We start from the raw sequence: 13,452 nt of genomic DNA, 5'->3' as shown, positions 1-13,452 counted from the left end.
TATTTTGAGGTATGTAAGGTCTTACTTTCTTTTCATTGGCATGATTCTGTAAGTTATGTTGTCCTTATAAGGAATAGGGTACTAGGCTTGGTATACGTACTATACCGACGATTAAGGTTCGTTCATGAGTATAGTCACATGAATGTTGAAATGGATTGTGTTGGTCACAGTTTCATGTATTCTTAAGGAGTAAATGGAGTCTTCCAAAAGGTCCATGTCTTTTATATGTAACAAGATGTCTAGATGTTAATTAAACATTACATATGAATGGTCTAATGAATCAGAAGTAATATAGTGTCTGTATAATGAGGGATAGTTATACACGAATTGGTCAACAAGGTAGCATAATGTATAGTTTGCAGCATGATAAGAATATTTCGACCTAAAGAATGGCACAACTTCCAATACTTACATGTTTGTGTTCACGAAACTGATAAAGACCCACGAAGACAAATACGTTTCTCTCAAGTTAAATAAGGTTGATTATATATGAGGGTAATGTTAAGAGACGATATACATTACCTATGGAGTCATAAATTATAGAACATGATAAGTTTAGCAATAAGAATATAAGTTGATAGAGCATAAATCGCGCAACATTTGCTACATATTGATGAATGGATATATATATGAGTAGCCTCACATGCTAAGAATATTACATAGCTATAAGTAGAAAGAATCATGTGATCCTCAGAAATGAGCCGTGATGTAATATAAGGATGGAAGTGCGATTTTAAAATAGTTACAACATTCTTTATGGCTAAAAAAATATAGAATACAAAGGATGACGTAGCAAGTGGCTAAGGAATAAGGAATGGTTATTGTAACAAGTTACTCACAAACTTATATGTTATGAATACGAGTTTATCTATTGAAGATTGAATGAAGTCTGCATGATTGATATGAAATGAATTTGTATAAGATATGATCCCTACGGACGGTCTATGAATGTGTAGGTGTACAGTGAAGCCCTATGGACAGTCTATGAACGCATAGGTGCATAATGAAGGTTGGTTATGGACGGCCTCGGTTGCACGCATAGCCAAAACTTAGTATTATGAGTCGTACAGACGGTCTACTATGTTACGCGTACGAGCTACTATTATTTATGTTTATGAGTGAGCCTTACGGAAGGTCTCTTATGAAATGCGTAAGTGTCACTTTTATGTTTCAATGTAGCCCTAGAGATGTTTGATCTGTCTTAGGTAAGTATTCAGATATAAGGTATGATGGCTAGAAGAATGTGATAGATGAAGCTTCATAATATGATGGTTTCCAGTACAGTTAACATATGGGAACAAGTTCAGGTATATCATGACATGAATAAGATGTATATACGACAGCCACGACATCAGATGTTCTCGGCCAACAGAGCCTTCCTTTTTTAGTCTACATCCTTTAGAAGGTAAGTTCGATAATTCAATACTTATATATGTTACGAGTCATAATAAGGTAAGTATGATTCCCGGATCTCATTGACCCTCTAGATTTCTTTCAGTATATCATATATACATGTCAGTTCAGTTTCTATTAAGTTATCCATATGTTATCTGCCTTACATGCTTAATACATTTCTTTGTACTAATGTCCCATCGTTGGGGCACTGCATTTATGCCTCTCTAATCATAGACGGAGTTGATATCTAGCTGAGGATTGGCAAATCTCCATTTCATCCGGAGTACATCCGAGTCTAGAGGTTATCAGACTATCCTATTTATATGTATATATACACACACACACATACTCATGGGTAGGTCAGTGTCCTGTCCTGACCATATTTTGATGTCATATACTCTTAGAGGCTTTGTAGACACAGGTTTAGTATGTATAACATATCAGAGGACTTGACGGCCCGTGTGTATCCATGTTTTGAGTATGATGGCTCACATATACAACATTTTCCCACTTATAGTTAGACAATACAAGTTGTGGCTATTTTGGCCCATGATAGTTTCAGAAAGAATCAATTCAGCCAAGTCGGCCTATGTGTGTTCTAGTTTTTGTCTAATGATCATGAGTTTCAAAGTGGTTTGCTCGGGCCAGTACGGCACCGAGTGCCAGCCACGCCTCCCCTGGTTTGGGGTATGACAAGGTGGTATTAGAGCCGTCATATCCTAGGGAGTCTACAAAGTCGTGTCTAGTAGAGTCTCACTTATGGGTGTGTTTCACACCACACTTGTAATTGAGAGGCTTCAGCGCATTTAGGAAATGTTACCCTTCTTTCGTTTCCAAATCGTGCCATAGAAATGAGTCATAAGAAGTTAGTATGAAGCTTATGTCATATTGTGTATGCACTAGAGGTGCAAGTATTATAGTAGAGCTTTAAGGGGTGGATGTAAATTCCACCTATGAGGAAGGAAGGTTATGAAAGCGACAAAAGATGCGATGCAAGATTTAAAGGTAAGTAAGTAAAGGTGAAGAGAGTACGAGATACTCAAGTACGAAAGGTTGTGGATAGTCCAGACTTCAAATATAGGGCTAGAAGCACTGTGATTTAGTATCCAGAACTGATATTGGTGTTGACAGTAGCATATCTTCCAGCCTATGGTTTCCAGGCACCCAGAGGTCTAGTTACGAGATTAAAAAAGAATTAGAGGCAAAGTGATGTCTCGCTTGAGGTTCCAAAATAGCATAAGGAATTCTATGATATTAGCAAGTAAAATGAAGGTTGCGAGTAGTATTGATAGATACATGTAGGTCGCAAGCTACATTATGGTAGAGCGATAAAGTTTTTGGTAGACAGGAGTAAGGATAAGAAAAGATGAGTAAGAAGGTGACGAGAATAGGTAAGACCTCAGGATTAAGCCTATCAAAACAAGAGAGTTGATGGTTTTCGTAAGTTATAGAAAGCTCAGTATAGCTTGAATGAACTCAGAGGAGATTAAGACTAGGAGCATTTACAAGATATGGAATGCTACCCTTGAAGTAGAATAGGAGTGTAAGTGTGATAAACCATAAGAGGATGATATTTAGGAATATAACTTTTAATTGAAGTAATGATTCAATGATATGGGATTTTATGACTTGCACGGGATTAGAATACCTCCCATAAGATGAATCACATTGAGATGCTATGAAATACGATTATTGAATTATAGTATCATCCCTAAGGTGGATCAAGCACATAACTTCAAACGTTAGCCGACGAGACGTGAGCCCTAGTGAAAATGTATTAAGTAAGGAGTTTCAAGTTATCACTAGTGGATTATAGTCAACATTAAGGTGAATCAACAATAGATGGATAAACGTTCCAAAGTATGAGATGAGATTAGGCTACCATTATTAAGATGAACTGTAATGAAGAAGCATTAAAGGACATATATTTATACATATAGGATAAACAGTGAGAGAGTAACCTGTAGTTGGGTAGCAGACCTCAGTAATAATAAACCGGAGTAAGTCTTATGGTATAGTATGAACTACCTAGATACAGTAAAACCATAAGGATATATAACCGAAGCTATGAAACAGAATATAGCAATAGTCGTAAGTTCGACAAAGTACCAAGCGAAGAACTTCAGTATACCTATGGATGCCTAGAAGAACATCTTGTCATTGTTTTGTATATGTTCGCAAAATGAGGCCTAGAGAAAGGCTAGAAGCTGGAGGAAAAAGAAAAGAAGAGTCACGTAGGCATGCGTACAAGGGCAGAGTCGTATAGCCTACATGACGGAAGGTAGCAACAATTACGAGATTGGAAAAATTCCGACCACAGGTTGTGGTTTGAGAAAGAGGCCTAAAGGAGGGGGAGAATGCCTTGGCCTTTAGATTTATTCACAAAATAGTTGCCTAGATGGAACGGAAAGTATTAAAGTATTCGTAAGAGTTGTAGGCTGTGATACTTATAAGAACATCAGCCAACATTCGAGGACGAATGTTCCAAAGGGAGGAATAATGTTACACCCTATGTTATCGTACGTAAGAGTACATCGCAAGTCAATTGATGTAAACTTAGAAATGAGATCATATTTGAAAATACATAAAGTAAGTTAATCATGTTACCATGGAGGTTACAAATATTAAATATCACGAATAACAATTACCAAGATGTTTAGAAGGCTTAGAAGCTAAACGAATTGAAAAAAATAAGTTTCGTTGAAAGTCGACAAGTTGGGAATGTTATAACATGTACTTTTGGGGTTAGACTAAGGTTTTTAACATGATAAGGAGGTTATGTATGAGTTATTTTAGTCGTATGATAGTCGTGTTTATGTTTTGAATTCAAGCAAGTTGTGGAACAAAAGTTGGCCAAGGTCATCACAAGTTATATTCATAAATGTGCTGAAAATTAGGTCACATGTAGATGAGCTTTTCTCCCAATATACTTGGAATTACGGGATGATCCACCTACCAAATTGAATATCTACGAGTCTATTTTCCAATGCATTAAGATTTTTCATCAATACGACATTGGAGTAGAAAGATATTGTGAGACCGCGCAGACTGGTAGGTGACAAGTAGGTACATCACCTACTTGCTTAAATGAAGGGACAAAATAAATCCCCAAAAGGGGCAGATTGAGGGCGCCCAAGGGGCCCTTTATATGGGGTAATTATATCACATTTTCAACATAATAGCATGAGCAAAATACAAGAGAAACCCCCTGCAGCTCCTCCCCCAAAAATCCCATCAAGTGATACGAAGCGATTCTAGTGCTGAAAACCCCGGACAACTTGCTAATTTCCCTTTCTCCTTATTGTAGTTGCGTTGGGGGACTGGTTTTGGATGAAGAGGGACTAGGTTTCGTGGGTTATACTCAGTCCAAGGTAAGTTTATGCTTCTCTTTCCCTTATCTAAGCTTCTACGAGTTGTAGCTGGATCGTAAAGACTAGAACTTGCGAGTTTCGAAAGAGTAGTATGTTGTTTGTTGTGGCATCACTGTTGGCTGGTTGTGAACTTAATTTTAATTTGAATTTATGGCTGCTTTATATGAGAAGAGGCTTAATTATGTTTTTTTGGTTGTGTTTCTCGATTTGAAATAAAAGATAAGTCGCAAACATGTTTTAGTAATCTGAAAAATAATGTTTGAGTTGCTGAAGTTGTGGGACTATTATGGGGTCATTTTAAAGTTGTATTGTGGCTGAAAATTAGTATGGATAATTGAATATGTGTCGGTTAATGTTGTTGATAAATTCTGGAAGGAATAAGGGGATAAACTATAGTTGTTTAGTCACAAACCAAGCTTGCCGCTCATCGGGATTGTTAAACTATTTTGAAAGGCTTATTATGAGTATTGTTGATGTTGTTTGGGATGTTGTTGGTTGTTGTAACTTGTGGGAAGTCATATAAACAGGGGAGGTGCTCTCCGTTTTATCGTAGAATAAAGTGTGTCATTCAAATGCGATAAGTTATTGCATTCTTATTGTGACGAAAGTATTGTTCATTGCTTGTAGACACATGAGCTACAGGTTAAGTTAGCTTGAGGATTGGACAGGATATTTTGAGGTATGTAAGGTATTCCTTTCTTTTCTTTGGCATCATTCCGTAAGTTATGTTGCCCATATAAGGAATAGGGGACGAGTCTTTATATACGTACTATACTGATGATTAAGGTCCGTTCACGAGTATATTCATATGAATGTTGAAATGGATTGTGTTGGTCGTAGTTTCATGTATTCCTAAGGAGTAAATAGAGTCTTCTGTAAGGTCCTTGTCTTTTATATATACCAAGACATTTAGATGTTAATTAAACATTACATACGAATGGTCTGATGAATCAAAAGCAATATAGTGTATGTATAATGAGGGATAGTTATATATGAATTGTTCAAATGAATTCTTTGACCTAAAGAATGGCACAATTCCAATACTTATATGTTTGTGTTCATGAAACTGATAAAGACCCACGAAGACAGTTACGTTGCTCTCAAGTAAGGTTGATTATACATAAGGGTGATGTTAAGAGACGATATACATTACCTATGTCATAAATAGTAGAACATGATAAGTTTAGCAATAAGAATATAAGTTAATAGAGCATAAATCGTGCAACTCTTGTTATGTATTGATGAATGGATATATATATATATATATATATATATATATATATATATATATATATATATATATATATATATATATATATATATATATGTGTGTGTGTGTGTGTGTGTGTGTGTGTGTGTATGTATAACGAGTGGCCTCACATGCTAAGAATATTACATAGTTATAAATAGAAAGAATCATGTAATCCTCATAAATGAGTCGTGATGTGAAATAAGGATAGAAGTGCGATTTCAAAATAGTTACAACGTTCTTTATGGCTAAATAATATAGAATACAAAGGATGACGTAGCAAGTGGCTAAGGAATAAGAGTTGATTATTGTAACAAGTTACTCACAAACTTATATGTTATGAATACGAGTTTATCTATTGAAGATTGAATGAAGTCTGCATGAGTGATATGAAATCAATATGTATAAGACATGATCCCTACGGACGGTCTATGAACGCGTAGGTGTATAGTGAAGCACTATGGATGGTCTATGAACGCATAGGTGCATAATGAAGATTGGTTATGGGCGGCCTCAGTTGCATGCATAGCCAGACCTTAGTATTATGAGTCATACGGACGGTCTACTATGTTACGCATACGAGCCACTGTTATTCATGTTTATGAGTGAGCCTTACGGACGGTCTCTTATGAAACGCGTAGATGCCACTTTTATGTTTCAGTGTAACCCTAGAGATGTTTGATCTGTCTTAGGTAAGTATTCAGATATAAGGTATGATGGCTAGAAGAATGTTACAGTTCCAGTTCCATAATATGATGGTTTTCAGTACAGATAGCATATGGGAACAAGTTCAGGTATATCATGACACGAATTAGATGTATATACGGCAGTCGCGACATTAGATGTTATCGGCCAACGGAGCCTTCCCTTTTCAGTCTACATCGTTTGTAAGGTAAGTTAGATAATTCAATACTTAGATATGTTACGAGTTAGAATAAGGTAAGTATGATTCCCGGATCTCATTGACCCTCCAGATTTCTTTCAGTATATCATATATACATGTCAGTTCAATTTTAATTTAGTTATTCATATGTTATCTGCCTTACATACTTAGTACATTTCTTTGTACTAATGTCCCATCATCGAGGCACTGCATTTATGCCTGCATTTATTTGCCCACTTATAGTTACACAGTACGAGTTGTGGTTAACTTGGCCTATGATAGTTAAATAAAGAATCAGTTCAGCCAAGTCGGCCTATGTATGCTCTAGTTTTTGTCGAATGATCATGAGTTTCAGAGTGGTTCGCTTGGGCTAGTACGGCACCAAATGCCAGCCACACCTCCACAGGTTTGGGGCGTGACACAAACTTTTGAAGTCTAAAACCCATTTTCATAAATAACTTGTTAGAATATTTGATAAATATTTATTATTTTGATTTTGATGGGTGATGAAACGATAGGTGGAGGAATGTTGAGGAATGATTAGTTTTGGAGAAGAATGGGTCAGATCTTTTTTAGTCTGGTTGGTACCTTGTTCTGATGATTTGACTGTGGTTTGTTTTCAGGTTAGAGATGGCTACTGGTTGGTGGTGGTATACAATGGCTGTTATGGTGTCCAAGAGGTGGAAAAAGTGAACGAAACTTATTTAATATAGATTGATTTTCGGCCTACTGGTGGAAAAGATCTGCTTTCTTTTGGTAGAGGGTTGGCACCATGGTAGACTTTGCTTGGCCTCAGTGAGGAGAGGTAGAATGATGGCTACAGAAGAGATCAGTGAAGATGGAGAAGATGAATGGTTGAGTAGCATTGGTGGATTTTGCTAGTGAAGATGGAGGGAGAATGGGTAAAATTGAGATTTTCTTTTTTAAATATTTTTCCTGCAAAGAGATAGAAAAATAATGTATGTAAAAATAAATTTTGATGTGTCAAATTCTATGGATATCAATATCAGTGAGTTTGAAAGACACGCAGGGTCGGAGGGATTTAATATAGTGTGTATCAATAAGTATAAGTATCCACTTGACAAATTATTACTACATCGACTGGAATGACAAACGCGGACAAGTACAAAGATCTACTAGACTATTCTGCCTAAAATATATATATTAAAAAATAAATTTAATGGATCCCAAGGAAAAAAGACTGAACATACTGGAGGTATAGGGTTAGAGAATATTGGGGGGGGGGGGTAGGTTACGATAATACATATGTACTTTTTACCTAACAACTTGGCAGCCCAACAGCTTTTGCACCTATTTTAAAGCACAAAGACATCAATTAGAGTCCGGAACCAAAATGTGGTTCTTTTGGACTCAAACGACCGAAATGTGCGGAAAAAAGAGATGGTAACCAAAATATGTATAACGCCCTTTTAAAGGGTGCTATACCTTAACGGCCGTTTGCCCGTTAAGGTATAGCGCCCTTTAAAAGGGCATTATACATGAATTTAAAAAGACGGGGTATAGTGCCTTTTATTACCGCGCTATAGTATAGCGCCTTAATAAACGGCGCTATACCCACATAAAAAAATGGCCCCTTCCCTTCCTCACCAAAACAGAACTCCCCCCTCCCCCTCCCCCTCCCCTCCCCCCATTAAAACAAAAAAATTACAACGGTCCCCCCTCCCCCATTGTCAACGAAAAAAGCTCGAGTGGAGCCCACCCCACCCGTCCCAAAAAAAATAAAGATTCTCGGTCCCACATCCTAGCTAAGGTGTTATCTCGTAGTGGGTTGCTCGTTTCAGCTCCAAATCACCAAATCTTCAACTTTCCAAAAATCTTAAATCGAGGTATTCCGACTTAGTTTTTGTTAAAACTCGTATAAAAAATACATATTAGTTGTTTTTAATGTGTTCTATGTTGTTTTGTGATTGTTTTGCGATTTAACTAATTTGTTATTTTTATCCGGACTATGATATTAGTGTGCTAAAATAATTAGTAAAAATTGAGAAATTATTATTAGTCATTAAAAAAAATGTTAATTCGTTACCTTTTACTGTGATATATGTATTTTCGTGAATGTTTTGTGATTAAATTTATTTGTTGTTTTTAGCCGGTTTAGATTATTTATTTGCTTAAAGACTAGTAAATAGATAAATTGTTACTTTAGTTTCCTCTAGTGGTAAGTCCTTGCTATACACCATTTTAAATGGTTCCGGCGGCCAATAATGCTCAGCACCCACTGGCTGCAACTGCCCACTATAGGTGTTTAAGTATGCAGCAACACTATATTCTTTATCAACGTAGTTGGTTGGCCCTAAACCTGTATATTGAAAGCACTTGATGGCATGTGAGCACAACATGTGGTAGATGGACCATTTCCCACAAGATCATAACTTTCTAGCTTCATTTATATTGTGTGTATTATTCCCCCGATTTTGATGGATAGCGGTGCGAACTTCAAAAATATTTCGCTCATTGCAATATTGTAAATATGAATGCCAATGTGCTCGCTGCTTGTATTTCTCAAATATTTTCATTGGTATTGGCATAAATTCAACACCCCTTTCCATCAATGACGGTGCACCTATAGCCCTTTCAACAAACCTCTCCGCCATCTGCTTGAATGACAATCGTACCATGGCAGTGACAGGCAATCCACGTGCAGACTTCAATAACCTATTGAAAGACTCTGACACATTTGTAGTCAGAATTCCCTATCTTCTACCACCATCCGCATGCAAAGTCCACTTGTCAAGCTCATGTCGCATCAACCAACGATAGGCTACCTCATCTTCCTGCCTGATAGATTCCATGCGCCTCCTGAATTTACACTCTTTGTGATCTGTTGCAGCCATCCACATTAAATCATGCAAATCCTTGTTGGGATATGCCTTCTGGAAATTGGCCTTCAGGTGCCTCACACAATAACGGTGGTAGGCATACGGTTCCTTCCATGCACAGAAATTCTGCACTGAACTTAAAATACCACCACGCCGATCAGATATTAGACAAATACCTGAACGTTGTTTGATAACATGCTCTTTCAAGTGGTTCAAAAATAGTGTCCACGACTCTTGGCTTTCATTGGCACAAATAGCAAAAGCTAAGGGAAATATACTTTCATTAGCATCTACTGCAACAGCGATCAACAACTTAATATCATACTTTCCATAGACATGAGTGTCATCTATGGATATTACCGGCCGGCAATGCAGAAAACCATCAATTGCTAGTTTAAAAGCCCAGAACACATATTTGAATATATGTTCTGGTATTCCCGGACTCCGCTCAAGCTTCTATTGAACAACAGTCCTGGGGTTAGAGTGTTGCAATGCAGCCATGTACCTGGGTAGAGATGCAAAGGACTTATCCCAGTTACCATAAACAATTTCAAACACACATTTGCGCCCGAGAAATGCCTTTCTTTTGGTAATGGTGCACCCATATTCCTGGTGGACGGATGTTATACACTCTTTGATCTTGTACCTTATGGACGCTTCAATGTGTGGAATCAAGACAAGAGAAATCAAGTCAGCATTCAAGGTAAAATAATTCCCACTGAATGTGTCCATTTCACAATTGTGGATGCCAATGTATTTACCCACAACCCACATATTTGTTTTCTTCTTCCTCGCACGCAGTATCTAATTACAACCCATAAACCATCTACGGCAGACTACCTTGTATACATCTGGAGATGACTCACGTACCGTGATCTAATGATACTCTTTTACGCTATACATTAGTACCGCCCTGGTTAGGTGCTGTCACGACCCAAAATCCAACTAGTCGTGATGGCACCTAACCCAACCTGCTAGGTAAGCCAACTTTCAATTATCCAATTCCAATAATAATTATCAAAGCAATTTAAGTGAATAAAGATTTAAATCTTATACAATCCCCAAGAACTTGTAGCACAAATCATGAGCTTCTAAGAATAGAGTATACAAAGTGGAAATGAAATAATTACATAGTCTGTTTGAATAATACATAAACAGAGCTTTTATAAATCTAAGGCTACCCTGAACAAGAGGCAGCTACAACAGGAACGCAGTTACATCTTCAAGTCCCGCAACCATCGAGCACAGCAACAACAACAACAAACATTGCACGTAATGTGCAGAAGTGTAGTATCAGTACAACCGACCCCATGTACTAAGTAAGTAACAAACCTAGTCGTAGGTTGAAAGTAGTGACGAGATCCTACCAAGGTCGGGTCCATAACCAATAGTCCACAACAGTTTATAACAACATAAAGCAAATAATACTAGAAGTAACTCAGAGATAAAATGCTCAGCCAAATCATGATTTCAAAAATAATAGTTCTTCCTTTGAAATACATCAGCAAAAACCCAAATCATTTGCCGAAGCTGCCAAAAATATGAATAGTTTGAAAACAATAAATTTCTCCCAAGATCTTTTCAATAATAAATAAGATGTTTTCTTTCCCTTCCGGATAACCCGTGTAAAACAAAAGCATCACTATGTCCATCTCTCAAAATGTTTGAGAAATTATGAATGATGTGATATTGTACAGCATGAGAAAAATACATCTCTATGCCTATATGTCATGTGTGCATGCCAATGCGATGCAACTCAGTGATAAAATCATAAGCAGCTCCTCGGACAGAACATCACTCATATACAGCCCCTCGGGCAAACCTCACAGTCACCTATGCCTCTCGGGCATACCTCGCAGTCACTCATGTCACTCGGGCATACCTCACAATCACTCATGATACTCGGGCATACCTCACAATCACTCATGCCTCCCAGTCACTCAGCACTCGGCACTCGTGCTCAGTAGGTACCTGCGCTCACTGAGGGTGTGTACAGACACCGGAGGGGTTCCTTCAGCCCAAGCGCTATAATCTGCACGGACAACTCACATGCTGCACAGACAACTCACGTGCTGCACGGACAACTCACGTGCTATAAAAATAAAGTATATAAAGCATGTTGCAGGCGGGCAGCCTCGATCCACACAATAATCCTCACAATCACGCCCTCGGCCTCACTCAGTCATCAATCTCTCCAGTGTCTCGGGCTCACAATGTCATGAAAATAGCCTAAAAATGATGATATGATGTATCAATAAATAACGACAGAGAATGAGATATGATATGCAATGAAATGAATATGAATGAGTATAAATTTTCAATTTAAAACAAATAATTCACAGCAATATGACCTCTGTGGGTCCCAATAATACTGGAACATAGCCTCAACATGATTTTTAATATGCTTTTCAGCTCAATTTCTTTAACTCATAAAACCGCATGGAAAATGCCAAGATCATTTAACTACAAAATTTCATAGAAACAATTATGTCACAATTTTTATAGTGCACGCCCACACGCCCGTCACCTAGCATGTGCGTCACCTCCCAACAATTCACGAAATACATATATTCAAGGTGCATACCCTCAACTCGGAGATTAGAAGAGTTACTTACCTCGAACAAGACGAATCCAATTTATGAGCGTATCAACTCCCGAACGGCTAGAATCTACCACAATTAATTTGATTCAGTCCACACAATTTATAGGAATTAATTTCATATCAAAATGCTAATATTTTCCACAAAATCCCAAATTATGCCCCCCAAAAATACCCGTGGGGCCCACGTCTCGGAATCCGACGAAACTTACAAAATACGACAATCCATCCAATTACAAGTTCAACCATACTAATTTCACTCAAATCTGACTCCAAATTGGTATTCAAACTTGAAAATTTTATTTTGTGACATTATAGAAATTTCCTTCTATTTCTCTTGAAGATTCAATAATCTTACACCACAAATGAAGATTAATTCATGTAATATAATCACAAGGGAGTTAAGAATACTTACCCCTAGTTGTGTGGAAACTTTCCTCTCCAAAATCGCCCAATCCGAGCTCCAAAATACGAAAATTGGTGAAAATGTCGAACCCTCGAATTTAAGGTCTTGTCCCAGCGATTTCCGCATCTGCGGACAAGGGGTCGCATCTGCGACTTTCGCTTCTGCGGGAAAAATCTCGCTTATGCGAGAACAACTTGGCCAGAGATAATTGCTTCTGCGATGCCAAGGACCGCACCTGCGGTCGCGCTTCTGCACTCAAAGGTTCGCATCTACGGACTTGCCTCTCCCTCAACTCCGCATCTGCGGAGCCTCGCTCGCACCTGCGGGCTCGCATATGCGGTTAACTCCTTCGCATATGCGCCCTGCCCAGGCTAGCGCAGCTATGCTTCTGCATAAAAAGGGCTGCATCTGCGGCACCGCACCTGCGGCCAATTCCTCGCAGGTGCGATCACACCAGAAGACAAAAACATTTCAGATTTCTTCTAAGTCTGGATTTGATCCGTTAACCATCCGAAATTCACCCGAGCCCCCTCAGGACCCCGTTCGAACATACCAACAAGTTCCATAACATATCACGGACTTACTCAAGGACTAAAATCATATCAACCAACATCAAAATGACGAATCGCACCTCAAATCAAAATCATGAACTTTGAACTTTCAAATTCTACGTCTTATGCCAAAACACATCAAATCAATCCGGAATGAC

This window comes from Nicotiana tomentosiformis, chromosome 3 (assembly GCF_000390325.3).
Source record: "Nicotiana tomentosiformis chromosome 3, ASM39032v3, whole genome shotgun sequence".
Taxonomy (NCBI): domain Eukaryota; kingdom Viridiplantae; phylum Streptophyta; class Magnoliopsida; order Solanales; family Solanaceae; genus Nicotiana; species Nicotiana tomentosiformis.
The sequence above is the reverse complement of the archived record's forward strand: the minus strand, read 5'-3'. Positions refer to the sequence as shown.